The sequence below is a fragment of the Rattus rattus genome, chromosome 15 (assembly GCF_011064425.1).
Source record: "Rattus rattus isolate New Zealand chromosome 15, Rrattus_CSIRO_v1, whole genome shotgun sequence".
Classification (NCBI taxonomy): Eukaryota; Metazoa; Chordata; class Mammalia; order Rodentia; family Muridae; genus Rattus; species Rattus rattus.
The window spans coordinates 4,127,597-4,145,279 of NC_046168.1; the positions used below are offsets into that span (position 1 = coordinate 4,127,597).

General features: G+C 38.2%; 1 pseudogene; it reads left to right on the top strand.

The window, feature by feature from the left end:
* Window positions 1-12,972: 12,972 nt before the first annotated feature.
* On the top strand, window positions 12,973-17,468 carry LOC116884904 (annotated as a pseudogene).
* The last annotated feature ends 215 nt before the right edge of the window (window positions 17,469-17,683 follow it).

Consider the following 17,683-nt stretch of genomic DNA (forward strand, 5'->3'; position numbering starts at 1 on the left):
CTTTGGCTTCTGAGTGGAGTCAGGCACTCCTCATCACCTAAGGACCTCTTCTCCCCTTGTATTCCTTCTGGGTTGGGTTATCCAAGGCTTCTCATTCCTTGGAAGCAGAGTTGGCTATGGAGTCAACCATCCTGTTGCTGTAGCCAAAACCTTTGTCATATCAGGCAATGACTTTGACAAAGTGTGATTTGAAAAAAGTGTCATCACTACCATCAAATGTAGAAAAGTGGTTGTTACTGTTAAAATTATATGAAAGAAATTAGTACTCAGTAGAGACAAAGACACCTTTTAGAGGGCCCTCTGTTGCATCATTGACATCTTACTGCCATCATGTTTGACAGCTTTTTTCAGGCACAGCATAGATTCCTGGTCATTACTTTGAAGGTAGGAATATGGGAGACCATGCCATTGAGCTTCCTGTTCAACATTGGAATGATCTTGCCCAAACCTTAGCACTATTATTAGATACAGGGATGATGTTCTTGGACTCTTCACCACTATGATGTTACTTTCCAAAGTGATAATAATGACATGGACTCAGGTCTGGTGTTTTTTCTAAAATGCTGAAGTTGACATGGATGACATTTACCTAAACGGGGGGGCAGTGAGGGGAGCAGTTTATGGTGCAAGAGGCATTGCTAAATTATTAAGTGTTGTTGGAAAAGTTGTCATACTTCTTGTGGTCTGTACCCATCACAAACACAGTAACGTCAATAGAGATGGCTAAAATGAATTCCCTTTGGCTCCTCCCTTAAAGTGTGGTTTTCAGTGTTATCTATGGTATTAAAGACATCAACACCATCTATGATATACTTAACGCCACCATTACCCTATTAGATATTGAAGGACCTTACTCCTAGAAGACGGAGTGGCATCCCATTGGTCAAAGTTCCTGGTTTCAGCCTTGACTCTACCCTAAAATTTGCTCTGTGCAAAATCATACTGGAATATGAAGACCATGTAGTTAAGATACAGGAAAGAAAGGAGCATTGATGGTAACTGTATCCACTTCAGCAGTATACAAGGCAATCCTAGCAACCAGGTGTTCTATACAGCAACAATCTTTAACTCTGATAGTCACCATTTCCCATGTTTGCAGCACTGATGAGAAAATGTGCTTGCTTATGGAATGGATAGGCAGGCAAATCATTTTCTTCCATTTATATGACGTACATAATAGATAAAACCAATATATGCTATCACAAATCAGGATAATTATAGTCACTGTTCTGTGGAAAAGAAGTTTGTAATTATTTAGATATGCTGAATGTTTATGATACTAGATATGTTAATTACCCTGATTTTGTCATTACATACTCTGTTAATATATCAAAACATAATATTTTATCCTATAAACATTTAGATCATTACATGTCAATCAAAATTAAAACCTCAACCAGAAAAAGCCAAAGTACTTTATCCTTAAAGGAGAGATGAAAGGTTTGCAGGGAACACAGGAGATTCTGTGACAATGTATCTATCTGACTCCTTGATCTGCATTATGTCAATACGGACCTATAAACTGTTATTATGCTATTTATGGACTGTTAATTGTTTTATGTGTATTAATATTCATATAAATTTATGCTATAAATATATGCATGTATAATACATTGATGATTTTTTTAATACATTGATGAATAACTATTATTTTCATCCTCATAGGTGCAATCTAATACAGTAGAAATAAAACACAATTGAACTCAGGAGATTAGTATTCTTATTTATGTAACAATGGTCAGATAATCTCACTGAACTACAGATTTTATACCCGAAATAGGGAAATTAAAAGATGGTTATTAAGTTTAAGGTAATTGCGAAGTTATGCAATGTTATAATAAGTACGTTATGATATGCAGAAAAAAACCTTTGCAAATAGTTAAGGTGCACTTAATACTATTCAACACAATTATAGGCATAGAGAAAAGATACAGTTCTATTATTGAAGAGTTGATCATAGCTGCTAAATTATGTAGTATGGCAGAGGTACTAACCTCATTGAGGTCACAGACAAAATTTCCATTCATCACTTATCAAATATTTGTTTCAAGTCCTTGACACGATTGTCACTTGTCTGAGAACAGAAAATGTAGTCTGCTGCATTTCTTAATCATGCATTCCATGAAAGAGAGAGATGAGTTACATTTGAAAACTCTCAGCCCAAACACTGGACATGTTGCTCCCCCTTTCTATTTATAAGCACCATTTACCTAAGCAAGACAAATTATAGTAGTGGATATCTCTGAAGTTGGTGTTAGTATCATTAGAAATAAAGCCTGTGTCACATACCTCTTACAATCTGAAAGTCAGTATGCAGAAGCTACAAGTTGTTAACAATGTCATGGACGTGATATCCATAGGCTTATGTGGGAATAGTCTGATTGTCATTGGTGCAATAGAATTGAAACTATTATTAATAAGACTTGTTCCTTAACTTATTCTGGGTTGGCATGAAAATGACTTTATCTAAAGGGAAAATAAAGTGTATCAACTTGTTAATCTCAAATCAGGCCAGTCACTGGGTAGCCTTTCGTTCCCTCTCTGCTCCATTTCTCGGTCCCTGCATTTCAGACAGGAACAATTCTGGGTTAAAAATTTTGAAGATGGTGGTCTCTTCCAGTTCTATCTTTCCACTATCGGATATTTTGGCTAATGTCATCTTCACTGAGTCCTGGTAGTCTCTGTTTTCAGTTTTAATATTTCAGAAGTTTTCAATTCTGTCAATATATAACTAAGATACATGAAACCCACTTAGAATAGACACAAAATAATCCCAGGGCAGAGGGAAAGAAGAGACTGGGTGGGACGGAGGAGGAGAAAAGGAGGGCAGGATCAAGAACAAGGAGAGACAGGAGGGATGCCCAGAGGGCCAGGAGAATAAATCAAAATATGCAGTAGTGGGGGTCAGGGGGGCAGAGGGAACCTCTAGAAAGTCCCAGGGACCTGGGCTGTGAGAAGCTGCCAGAACTGAATGAAGATGACATTAGCTGAAATGCCCAACAGTATAGAGGTGGAACTGGAAAAGACCACCTGCAGCAGATAGACATGGTCCCCAGTTGAGGCAAGGAACCACCCACCCATCTTAAAATTTTTTAACCCAGAATTGTTCCTGTCTAAAGAAAATGCAGGGACCAAAAAAATAGAGCAGAAACTGAAGGAAAGGCCATCCAGTGACCAACCCAACTTGAGATTCATCAGATACGTGCACACCAAATCCTTACACTATTACTGAGTCTGTCCTCTGAGAGGTTCTACCAGGAACTGACTGAGACAGATGCAGAAACTTATAGACAACCACTGGATTGAGGGTGGGGGTCAATATGGAAAACTAGAGGAAGGACTGAAGGAACTGAAGAGGATTGCAATGCCATAAAAACAACAGTGTCAATTAACTTAAAAAAAGAAAATATTTAATATTTAATACCAGCCTAGTTTGTTCAACTTTAAGTCCTTCTATTTTTTTTCCTTAGTGGTTACACAAGAAAATCATATGCAAACTCTAATACATGCTGTGACTAAGGATAGAAACTACACCTTGCATTTTGGCCTTTCTATTATGATTCAGCTGGTTTGAATTGCTAGCCATGATAATCCATCATTCTGTGGTCCCCATAGTAGCTATTTTGCTGCTATTGCAAGGAAACACACACACACAATATGCAAACTATTGGATGTGACTGTAGTCCAATACAATTTTATTTTTAAAGTTGGTTTTAATTGAGACTCAGTTGCTGGTATAGTTTGCTGACCCCCAGTCTAGAAGAGACTGATAGTGATGATGATGAAATTGAAATAACTAAAACATTTGCGAATAAGCCATTTGGGAGGTGTCATACAGAACACAGTGTAATGGGACACTTAGAGCATTATAAGATAATATCATGCACTGCTGTTTTACAGATTGAAAAACCATATTTCTAAAAATACTAAAAATATTCCCCAACTACCTGTAGCTGGAATGTATCTGATTATAACATTCTTAAATTTTCTGTCTGTTCTCACTGACTTAAAATTGTTCCATTACACTTCCAGTTCTAATGTGATATTAATCTTTGACACTGTTGTAGAAAGGACTTTCAGAAAATACTCTTGTCATCCATTCTTCATCAAGTACTTACCCTAATCTTGGGGCTGCATAAATCTTTGTGAGCATAAAGAGTCCCATATGGGAACTCTTGCTCAAATTCTAGAACCTATAGTCTTTGACGCTTGCTTTAGCAGATATTAAATAGAAATTTTAAATGAGTTTTAAAGTAGGATGAAGCAGTTGATGCACTTAGCTGCATGGAAGGAAATCACTTTACTGTTAAAAAGATAGGATTTGGTGCCCTTTTATTCAGGATTGGAGTCCCTGTAACATCAGACTTTCTTTTGAAATCACTCTGGGACTTATGTGTCAGATGTGGATACAATTCAAAGTCTCCCTGAGTTTTTCTCAAGAAGACTAGTAATCAGACTCAATAAGAGGAGTTTGGTGACTGTAACACTCCTTGACAAGGACCGATTAAGAGACAGTTTTTTACTTGGATTTTCCTTCAGTTAATGTCAAGAGTGAGTAAAGAGCCATGTCTCAGGCTCACTCAGTGATAGGTCCAGCAACTGCTGCTGTATTTGAGAACAGACAGTGCCTCACCATAGTGCAGTAACTCAGGGCTACGTGATTACTTGTCTCTATTGCTCTAGTGAAGCAGTGGGTTTTATGTAATGTGGGGAAAATAATTCAGGAAAAACAATGACAGAGAAAAGCCAGGATAAGTATGAGTTCTGTATGATGTCACCAATGACTGATAGTACATGGAGCAAATTAAGTGTATTTCCAATCAGAAAATTCAGATTTTATAAAACTATGATAATTTTACAGATCCATAAGAGGGGATGGAATTCACACAGAAATAAGCACAGCTGAGTTCTAGAGCATGAAATTGTTTTATCTGCCCCATAAGACAAAATTGTACATGGAAGAGAATGATCCAAAAGAAATCTTTGTTTTCTAAGTAGACATCTCCAACCAGAATTATGAGAGAAGACATGATGATTAATTAACTCTAGACTGATTTTAGACTCACGGTGATAGATTTCTTCCATTGTGATGCCCAAGCCAGTTTGTTTCTGCATAAGTAAGAATGAAATTGAAACAGAAAAGATCTGCTGGACCAAAGATGAGCATTTAGGTGATAAATTACACAAATTGTTACTCTTGAATTAAATGGTATCAGGGATTAGGTTCTTCCTGAGCATCAGCACATGTTACAGAGAGTACCAGATGTGCAGAACTCTGACACATTAATGCTTCCATAATATAGTGTGGAATGATTGAATGTAACCTCTGAATCTAGAGTAGGTGAGTATTATAGCCTAACCAAATGAAGGGAAATTTATTTCTGTCTCTGTAATGTATACTCCTTGGATAAGAAACTCAAATCATTCTAATATGTCCCTCTGGGGATTATTATGAGGATGAAAGAGATATTTAATGATGAAGGAAAAGGAAACCTCTTCAATGGAAGGGAAAAGGTCAAGATGGCCAAAATTAAATTTCCCTATACCTTCAGAATCAATATTTTAAAAATTAAGATAATTATGAAAGGAAAGGTATGTGACTTAAATATTACATGGGTATATCATATAAAAGTTGCTGTATTAACTAATATTCCTTACTAAGTCAAAAGAGAGTCTCTCTTAAGAGTAGAAGTATTTAAGTTTGGATATTTAAATGAGTACTTGTAACTTTGCTTTAACACTGATAAAAATCATGTATATTAGTTGGGAAAGATCAAATGTAAAGATTTAAAACCTGGAATGAACTATGGACATGATACGAACAAATTTTACTATGACCAAAGCAAGGTGCATAAATTCAAGTAAAGACTAAAACTGATACAATGACCATCTTTCCTCCACAGTTTAGCTGACTATTCATTTAATGTTGTGTAAGTATAGACAGACGTATGGGTGGTATATGTATGGATAGATGCATAAATAAAGATAGATAATGAATGGAGTTAAGATTGTACAACACATATTTAGATAAATGCATAACTAATCAAGAAAGAAAATTGCTAACATTTTCAGGTCTAGGAATATAGACAGAGGAGCATTCTCATATGTATGGTTCTTATTTCTCCAAAATATTTCCAGTGTTGATGATGGTGCCTTGTCATAGTTATGAATGCTATAGAAAGCTTACTAGTAGTATAAATCCATAAAGGCTAGCAGGCATTTGATTTAGAAGCATAGGTTTTTTATAGTACTAAGGTCAGCATGAACTTAGAGAGCCTGCTACTAGCTTTCTATAAAAATGAAAGCATTCAAGACATGAAAAGGGAGAAGGAATGCTGAGGGGGTTTTTATTATTAGTTTATTGAATTGGCATAACTACAGGCTAAAGGAATACAAGGAAGAGCAAAGGCAAGTCTTTCCTAGAATCTTTTAGCAATTAGTGTGCATCAGAAAAGATTGCCAAGTGACAGAGTCTGAGGTTGCCATTCTATATATCCAAACCTCCCAGATGTCTAATATTATATGGGCTAAGAGTGATGACAGGTTTAGATAACTGTTCGATAATTACTATCTTGGGGAGACAAGAGCAGTGTGCCTTATTGGAACCTCATTTGTGAGCAAAAAACCAGCATCTCTTAGGAGAGTTGTTAAAGCCTTTTTTAATACTCAGAGGTCAAATGAAAAGAAAGTGGATACTTGACTTAGAAGCTTTAGGTAAGTTCTGGCCTCTTAAGATATTATAACAGAAGGTAAGTAAAATATTCAGAGGAAAAGTGTTTTGTGAGTTAACTAATTTAGAGGATGTCAGTGTTCATTATTTAATAATGAAAAGCCTTAGTGATTATACCTTTTTAAAGGAGTTTCTGAGCCACTATATTCATTCACATTATATAATTAAGTTATTAAACCAATCATTCTGCTACCTTGGAAATATCTCAAATCACAAATATCCATAGGCATTCTGAAGTATGCAAAGGCACAAACTGGCTCTTCTAAGAGGAGTTCTGGAAATATCTCAAACCATAACTATTTATAAACACTGTGAGATACGCAAAGGCACAAACTCACTCTTCTAAGAGGCACTGCAAAGTCTGCTGAAAGCATGTATCATGACCTAGTCACTGACAGCATTTACGCCGCAGTCAGAACATGCCCAACCATCATGCGTGAGATGAATACTATTTAGGAAAAAAATTACCCCAAGTGAAACAATGTTGAATAGTTCTTTATGCCGCCATATATTAACAGAACCCCAGTGACTGTAATTGCTTGTAAAGAGGCACCATAGTCAGCTAGAAACTGTCTGAAATTGTTGCAGTTATTAAAAAAAAAAAAAAACACAAAGGTGGCGCGACAGGTTCTGTTCTTACCACTCCACGCTTCTCTCCCAGGCTCTTTCTGACCCAGGCAATCCCTCTCTTGCTAATTCCAGCTCTGTCGGGCCATAGGAACTAGCTCTAATTTATCTAAATGGCTCCACACTGCCCCCAAGTTCTCACTGACCCAGGCGGGCCATTCTGACATGGCACCTTGCTACTCTGGTCCCTGGAGTTAGTTCCAGTACATGTGGAGCCAAATGGAACTAACCATAATTTATCTCTAATTAGTATCTCTCCCGGCGGCTCTCTGCTAGCCTCGAACTCTGGTTCCAGCTACCCGGTAAAATCAGGGCTCTAAAATTCTAGCATGGGCTGATCTATCAGGGCTCCCTGCCATGGACTCTGTTCACACTCCCAAAAACCCAGTGAAATCATGACTTAATAAACTAATTGATCAATCAGATTTATACGCTAAATTCTCAATCCACAATACATCCTCAGAATGAACTCCTAACTAATTGATAAGGATATAAACCACCCACCTAGATAAGATAAATTTGCCTTCAGAAATCTATTCCAAGTATTTTAACAATTCAAGACCACCTGGATCTGGGTCATCTTTCTCCATCTCCATCTTGATTTTCCTCCCTTCTCCTTCTCGCCCACCTTACAAAAGCTTTGTCCCCACCTTATTTTTTTATTGTCCAATCATGACCTTGACCTAACTTGTGCCACTCCTCACCTACATATAGACATCAGCCTACATGAAACACTCATGTAAATGTTCTATCCAATGATAAATAAACCTGTTAGCACAAGTCAATGTTTCTGTTAAAAATAAAATGAGTTTGATGGATACAATCTGGTGATAAATATTATACAATATGATGAAATTAAAATGTGAGAGAAGTTACTTTAGATTGTCAACTGAATACCTGACAAAATTTAATACATGACTGGAGAGGTGGCTCATGGTCAAAAGGAGTAGCTGTTCTTCCAGAAGTCCCAGGTTCAACTCCCAATACTACATAATTGCTCACAATCTTCTGTAAATCCAGTTCCAAACAATATGACAACCTCTTTTGGCCTCTACATATATCAGGCATTTACATGGTGAATAAACATACATACAGGTAAAACAACCCACACATATAAAAGAAATAAAACATAAAAACTGTGTTACTGATATATTTGAAACTGTAATATTATATTTGCTTCCTTCCTTAAAAATTACAATCCGGGGTTGGGGATTTAGCTCAGTGGTAGAGCGCTTGCCTAGGAAGCGCAAGGCCCTGGATTCGGTCCCCAGCTCCGAAAAAAAGAACCAAAAAAAAAAAAAATTACAATCCATTTAAGTAATGTTAATTTTTAATGGAGGATTTTAAATGAAACCATCCTTCTTTTGCTCATGTAAGTACTATCAAATCAACAAATAAACAGGCAAATATGTTCGGAGCAACACACACGAGCAACACTCACAGAAAGGGGGTACGGAACAGATACAATCCTACGAGGACAGTGGCCTTTTATGTTTCTGTGATTAGCAGGATAGAATGGAAACCAGAAAGACAAAAAGTCCTTCCTAAGTTAACAAGTGATGAAACAGGGTCTAAAAGTTTATCCTCCATCAGCCTAATTGCCAAAGGGAGAGATGCAGAAACAGTGAATTTACTCGGGGATAAGGGAAGATCTTCAGACAGATATACGGGAGCCTTCATCTCGTGGATGTGTTCAGAAAGACAAAGGGAAACAGGGGTCTTAAAAATAAAGTGAATACAGATAAGAAATGAAAACACTGATTCTATGGGCGTCTTCTAGAAAATGATGGTAGTTCACAAATGGGAGAGCTGTTTTTACATCTAGCCAATGATCCTTACGCCTCATGTAGGTCATTGAAGAAAGGTCTTGCTGTAAGTATGTGTGCATGAGAGAGCAGCAATGACTTTGAATAGTTCTTCTCCTAGGCATATAAACACGAGGACGTGTGCCCTGCCTCGATTCTCTGGCTCCGCTTTGTTTGGGGGTACACAAGTAGATGAATCTTTAAATAATAGCTTTCTTACACCCCGGTTTTTTTATCATGTACTTACTATAGGCTCATTTATGATATACAAATGTACTCTTACAGTTTTTAATTCCTCATTGAAAAGAGAATTTTTTTCATACAATATAGTCTGATGTTAGTCTGCCCCCCCCAACTCCTCCCAGATCCACCCGACGTTTAAATTTAAATTTTCACTTACATAGTTAGGATATTTGCTGATGTCCCTCATTAAATAGGAATGACAAACAAGGGTCTAAAAAGGGGGTTGAGCTTAAGGAATGGCATCCTGGGTGTCCACAGTCAGATGTCATGAGACACTTAAGGAATGGTGGCATTGTAAGGTACTGAAAGAATAGAGACAAACTGGGATCATCTGGAATGCAAGGGGCACATGATGTCTCTCTACACAAATATGTGTTACTTCCTATGTTAGACCAATTTGGTTTGTGGGGTATTTTTTTGGCAATAATTATGATTTAGTGCTAGCAGTTTGTCCTAATCCTAGCACTTTTCTATCAGTTGATGGATCTGCAGGACAGGAGAAAAGCAAGGGCTATCTACAAGTGTTTAGGAAGAAGAGATAGAAATTGTCACTGAGGGCAGACTGAATTTCTCTTGAGTTCTGAGAGGATTTCTAACCTAAAGGAGAAATGACTTGGCAATATCTAAAATGAAGCTGAATTCAAGCTAAACCTAGTTGTATTAATGAAGGAGGCAATTCAGGGCAATTCATCAGAATGTTAGCACACATTTATAGTTTTCCAATGTATAACCCTAAGAAAGATAGAGTGGAAGCATTTTGTCTTCTAATTAACCAATGGTACCAACAGAGGTTAACCAACTTCCTGTGCCACAGAATTCATACCTTTAACGTCTCTACCACTCTTCACTTTCCCATGTGAATTAACAGTTGGGAAGAAGCTCAGCGTTTGTCTTAGCAGTCTATTGTGATTATGAGTGATTTGTGGTCCAAAATGGAAATGATACCACGCACTGTTGTCTTCATGACTTCTGGGAAGAGGCAATTTTCTAAATCACTAATCCAGGGACAGTTTTAAATCTCTTGAAACCTCCCTGTTCCACCAGTATTTTGTGTGTAAGTCTCAGATCCTTTGGCGATCCAGATTTACTATTTGACTTGTTTAATATCTGTTTAATGATTATAATATGATTTGGATATTTGTATTTATTTGTTTCCAGGGCTCTCATTTCTAACTGACCTAGAAACAATGCTTGGAATTCTGGTCCCTGGTGAGTAAGAGATGCCACAGCTCTCCTCCTTAAGTGCTTTTCTGATTCCTCCACTGCTATCCCTCACATTTAAGCGGGACTTTGAGAGCAGACCCATTCTCCTTGAAAACAGACAGTGGTGAGCTGCCTGTGCATGTCCTGTTAGAAACATGTTTCTCCTGGCCTGCTTCACAGAGTACTCTAGTGCCATACAGAAAAGTGAACTTCTTGCTCGATAGAAAGAACTTACTAGGTATACAACTGTATCTCCCTGAGAAATACTTAAAACCAGAGCCCAAAATAGTCTAGATTAATAAAGATCATCACTGAGGATTTATATGGTATCAACATTTTCTGCTTGAAAGACTGACTTTTTTTAACTATCTTTTAAACTTCTGCCCTTGGAAAACATGATCATGGTGTTTTTCAGTAATTCAATTTTATTACTAATATGTATAAAACAATGTAAGCATGAACAAAAGAGACAAGGAATGAAAAGAAATCCTTATAGCCAAACAAACCACAGTTTACAGCTTGTAGAATGTGATTAAATCCCATCCAACATTATAACACAGTAAGACTCAAGTTAATCATGTATACAAATACACATCTGATTGTCACAATATCATGAAATATAAGCCAGTAGGTATGTGAGAGAGCACCTGTAGAAGACTGGCATAACCACTTCCCTAGAGCCTAAAAATATATTAAATAAAGTTAGAGGTTAAATGACCCTTTACATTGGTAAACCATTTTCTTGTGTTTCTAGAAAAAAAGAGCGTTAATGTTTTCCACAGCAGATATACTAAGATCTGCATCACCCAATGGGTTAGTCAAAAGCTTCTGTGACAAGAGAATCCAATAATGTTGGGGAAAACATTAAGTACTCAAGGTTTTTCAGGATTTTGTTGAGCAATAGACCTACTGGATAATACAGTGATAATATTTGGATAATAAATTCATGTTCAGTTATAGCACATACCATAGTAATATAAATTTATATAATATAACTTCATGTTTATACCTCTCAAATTAAAGCAAAGGCCTGCCAAAATCTTTTCCTTTGTTTTGAAGACTTCGATCCAATTTGTTCTCTCTCACACTTTCTCTCTTTTCTTCTTTCTTCTCTTTTTTCACTGTTTCAACCATTCTTCTAAAGACTACTAAAGCTGTTCAATAATTTTCAACTAACCATTAAAAAATTCTACCAAGTCCAAATTATGAATCTTTACTTTAAGGTGCTTTTTTTCAATCCTGCATTTGTGGAGGAAATAAGAGATTCTCTCAATAGAATGTGAGCTTGTAAAAGCCTATGGTTGCCATGAAGTATTAACAGGAAGACATCAACTTAAGTATACAAAGTTATTGGGCATTTGTAGTTTGTGTAATTGTTCTGGGTGCCAGGACAAATAAAATGCATCCTCATGAGAGGTAGAATGAAGACATTACTTCTGTTGATACATTTCCCAAACATAAAAGTTAGACTATCTTCAGAGAAGAAAATCTATTTCGTGAGAGCAAACACATCCCTATTTGTTTCTGTGACAGGAAGCATTAACTCATTACTCTACACCTTACTTCTGAGGCCAAGTGGTCTCTTGTGCAATCCGTCAATATGGTATTCCCAGCAGCTATTGCCAACTAGAATCAGCACACAAACTGAAACCTCTCTGTCACCCTTTCATTGAGAGTACAAGTGTCAGACATTTGAAGTTAATTCTTTCCATAGTTATCGAAGTAAGGGCTAAATAGGTTTTTCTTTTTTTTCCCTGTAGTTGTTTTTGCTACTTTTGGTAGGTTTTTCTGTTTGTTCACAATTTTCTTCATGTCTCCTGTGTTTAAGCATTTCCAGACTGCCTTTTGTACTGTAATTGCCCTCATGCTGCCCTTTCTAATTCATGGTCTATAATTATCACTGTTACTTACACTCACACACAAGTGTGTGTGCTCATATATATAGATATATATGTATAGCCAACTGAGTCCATTTATATGACCCCTTTTGTATACATGTTCAGGGCTGACCACTTGAGATTAGATAACTTGTCAAGGAGGCTTGTCCCTGGAGAAGACCAGTTTCACCACTCTCAGAAGCCATTGATTATCTGACTCCTCCTCTGTGGTAGAGCTCTGTGAGGTTGCTCCCATCTGCATTTAGATGGCTGTATTGTTGAGGTTTAATGGGTACTTTATCCTATAAAAAAGCCTTGATCTCACAGCAAAAGTCCTCTTGTTTCTCTGGCTCTTGAAATCTTTTCACCTGCCTTCCACACAGTTTCTTGAGTCTTAGGTGTTGCAGTTTCATTATAGATCTGTCCTTTGAGGTTTCAGAGCTCTATAGTCCATTTTTATCTGCATTTTAACCAATAGTGGATTACCATGATTGTCTCCATCTGCCATAAAGGGAGCTTCGTTGATGAGGGATGGGAGCTACACTTATCTGTGGGTAAAAGGATAAGCATTGAGAATTCAGATAAAAATTACACTGGGATAAGGAATTGGCAGTAGTAGGTACGCCTCTGGGGTCCTTGACTACTGGGCATGGGGAGTTGGCTAGATTTAGAGTTTCAGATGTGAATTATCTGCTATTCAGCAAGCCTGAAATCCAATTAAACAGCTGTTGGTTACTCACAAAATAAAAGTGCTGCGACTACACTGTCAGGGTCAGCTGACCAGGCAGGATTGTGTAGTGGTAGGCTTTACAGTTGGTTAGAATGTTTGATCACTGTTCTCCCTGGCAGATACCATAGTGCCTTCAGATAATACAGGAGCTGGTCCTCAGGGAGCATACTGCAAGGTCAGTTCCAATTTCGCTACTGCAAGTCCTGTGTCTTCAGTATGTGGAACCTTCAGCAGAGGTCTTAACTTCAAGCTGTGCAAGGTAACTGGAGGCAAAGGCAATTGTCTATATTATTTTTGGGGTCTCTTGGATTCTCCTGACTAACAACTTCAAGGAAGGTTTCCTATGCCTGACACTGGGGTTTTCATTAGATCATATGAGACTCTTGGGGAGAGCAATAACACCCATGTGGTTTAACTACATATATCTACATGTATGTATGTATGTATGTATGTATGTATGTATGTATAATTCTTTCTTAAATTTCATGACTAAATCATTTCAGTCACTTTAAAGTTTCTTTCATCTTCCTTAGCCCTTGTATTCAACTTCATTGCTATTTTGCTTTGGAAGATCTCTGCAGTGTTTTAAAAATGGAAGACCCCTGCAGACTTAGCTAACAAAACTCTGCTGGTGTGCTTGTGCGTTTGTGTGTGTGTGTTTGTGTGTGCATGTACACATGTGTGTATGTATGTGTATGCATGCGCATACATATGTGCATGCATGTAAGCACATACCCACACTAATCAACATATACATATGTGTAGGAAAGCAAAAAGTATATCATTTTGAAAAATACTTCCTGCTTCTAATATACAATAAAGTATTCACATAACTTTCCATGTTCTGCACTGAGGATTTTGTTTTTCACTCATCTCTCCCTGATTATGAGAGAACTTATCTCTATGATGTAAATCTTTCCTCTATATGTGTCCATTACTACCACACCCCAGACATTTAGTTGTATCTTACCACTAAGAGCATTTCCCTCCATTATTCCTGTCTTTACCGACGCAAGCACAAATGCTTTCTATGTAATGCGGTACTCTCTGATTAGGCATGGGATGCTCTCAGGGTGAAATGACAGAGCTCTCTGACCTCAAGCTTTCTATTAAACTTATCTTGATTATTAAAGTGAACACTTGGGATTTAAAGGACATGGTCAGGAGAAAGAATATGTGACTTTCTTTGTTTTAATCTATATGCAAATAATTGCATTTCTAACACAGTTTTATTTCATTTTTTATGGTCATAATAAAATAATATTAGTAATTTTTAATTCTTGGGCACATATGATAATATATGTGTGTGTATTAGTTTTTTTAAAATTATATACTTTTAAAGAAAGCCTTTGTCAGTAACACTGTTTCCAACTCAAAACATTTTCCTGCATTCTATATGATATATTAACTGATGTATCTGTTCCCTCTGGAAATTTGGTTTCATGGCCATGAGTTTAAATACTAGACCACTTATCTTTTTGATAACAACCTTGGGTTCTTTCTTGACACATTCTAAGAAACAGTAACACCTGTAGTTCACAGATGAGCAGCTGACTGCATTTTATAAATCATTGAATGAAGGTTTCTTGAATAAATTTTCTTCTTTGCACATCTATCATCTTCTGAATCATAGAGTAAAAAGAAATAGGAAGCATGCTCCAAAGTTTTAAGTTAAGGAGGATGCAGGGGTTTGGATGAGTATAGACCATAGCTCAGATGCTTGAATATTTTGTTCCCAGCAGGTAGAACTATTTGGGAAGGATTAAGAGATATGTCCTTGTTAGAGGACATATGTCACTGCACATAGACTTTTATGTTTCAAAAGTTGATGACAGGTCCAATCTTGTTCTGCATCTGCCTGAAGATTTCTGACTAGATGTGAGCTCTGTGCTACTGATCGAGCTCCAGGCCCGCTTGCCTGCCTGCTTGCCTGCCTGCCTGCCTGCCTGCCTGACTTGACTGACTGCTACCATGTGTCCTGCCATTGTGGTAATGGACTGATTCTTTGAAACTGTAAGCAAGCCCCCATTAAATGTTTCTTCTATAAGCTGCCTTGATCATTGCCTTAGGGCTTTTATTGCTGTGAAGAGACACCATAACCATGATGATTCTTATAAAGGAACACATTTAATTGGGTCTGGCTTACAGTTTCATAGGGTTAGTTCATTATCAATCACAGCAGGAAACAAGACAACATCCAAGTAGATGTGGTGATAGAGAAGAAACTGAGAGTTCTACATGTTGATCCTCACACAGCAGGAGACTGCCACCTTAGCTTCCTTCGAGAATAGGAGACTTCAAAGCCCACTTTCACAATGACATACTTCCTTCAAGAGGGCCACACCTACTCCAACAAGACCATACTTCCTAATAATTCCATTCCCTATCAGTTAAGCATTCAACCACATGAATCTATGGGGACTATTTTTATTCCAACCACCAGATTCATGTTGTCTTTTAACAGAAATAGGACAGTAATTAAGACAGAGGGAAGGCACAAAGTCTGAGGGCTGAGGGCTAGTGGACGTTTCGACAGCTGCGGACCCGCAGCTTGAGAGCCCTGCCCTGACTTTCGTGGAAGTCTGAACCGGCTGTGCAGCTTTCCTTCCTCCTTGCTCCTGCAGCAACCATATCCACCAACAAGAATGCTAACTCAACAGCTGACCGGCTTAACAGATTCAAGATCAAGGGGAAAGACAGTACAGAAATGCGGCGCCGCCGAAAAGAGGTTAATGTGAGACTTAGGAAAGCTAAAAAAGATGACCAGATGCTGAAAAGGAGGAACGTCAGCTCATTCCCCCATGACGTTACTTCTCCACTATAGGAAAACCGAAACTACCAGGGTACTGTAAATTGGTCTGTTGAGGACATCTTTAAAGGCATAAACAGTAACAATTTGGAAAGCCAGCTCCAAGCTACTCAAGCTGCTCGGAAACCGCTTTCTAGAGAGAAGCAGCCTCCTATAGACATCATCATCCGGGCTGGTTTGATCCCAAAATGTGTGTCCTTCTTAGGCAAAACGGAGTGTAGTCCCATTCAGTTTGAATCTGCTTGGGCGCTCACCAACATTGCTTCTGGAACATCTGAACAGACCAAAGCTGTGGTGGACGGAGGTGCTATCCCAGCATTCATTTCTCTCTTGGCATTTCCCCATGCTCGCATGAGCGAGCAAGCTGTATGGGCTCTTGGAAACATTGCAGGTGATGGCTCAGTTTTCTGAGACTTAGTTATCAAACATGGTGCAATTGATCCACTGTTGGCACTTCTTGCAGTTCCTGATCTGTCATCCTTGGCATGTGGTTACTTACGGAATCTTACCTGGACACTTTCAAACCTCTGTCGAAACAAGAATCCCGCACCCCCCCTTAGATGCCATTGAGCAGATCCTTCCTACTCTAGTTCGACTCCTACACCGCAATGATCCAGAAGTATAAGCAAACTCCTGTTGGACCATTTCCTACCTGACTGATGGGCCAAATGAGCACATTGAGATGGTTGTGAAGAAGGAATTTGTTCCCCAACTTGTGAAGTTTCTAGGAGCTACTGAATTGCCCATTGTGACGCCGGCACTGAGAGCCATAGGGAATATTGTCACCGGAACAGATGAACAGACTCAGAAAGTGATCGATGCAGGCGCACTTGCAGTCTTTCCCAGCCTGATAACAAACCCCAAAACTAATATTCAGAAGGAGGCCACATGGACAATGTCGGACATTACCGCCGGGCGCCAGGACCAGATACAGCAAGTGGTGAATCACGGCCTCGACCCGTTTCTCGTTGGTCCTCTCTAAGGCAGACTTCAAGACAGAAAGAAGCTGCAAGGGCTATAACCAACTACACCAGCGGCAGGACTGTTGAACAGATTGTGTATCTGGTTCATTGTGGAATAATAGAATCTTTGATGAACCTCTTGAGTGCAAAAGATACCAAAATTATTCAGGTTATTCTTGATGCCATTTCAAATATCTTTCAGGCTGCAGAGAAACTAGGTGAGACAGAAAAGCTCAGTATAATGATTGAAGAGTGTGGAGGCTTGGATAAAATTGAAGCACTATGGAGCCATGAGAACGAGTCTCAACATGACCTTGTTGAACCCAATTGAGAAGTACTTCTCTGTGGAGGAAGAGGAAGATCAAAATGTGGTGTGGTAGAGAAACTACCTCTGAAGGCTTCGCCTTCCAAGTTCAGGATGGAGCTCCCGGGACCTTTAACTTCTAATGTCCAGCCAAAGCACAAAGTTGTTAGCTATGTGCTGTGCTATGCTGTGTTCTCGCAAATTTGTCTTACTGTTTCTCTACTAAGAACTCTTTTTAAATGTGGTTTGTTATTGTAGCACTTTTTACAAAAGAAACTACACTTGAACAGTTATAAACTGTACATACTCCATGAAGCTGTCCTGAGTTTATTTCTATGTGGAATTCCGTACTCTGTTGTGTCCTATAAATAAAGATTAAGTTCCATTCTTCAA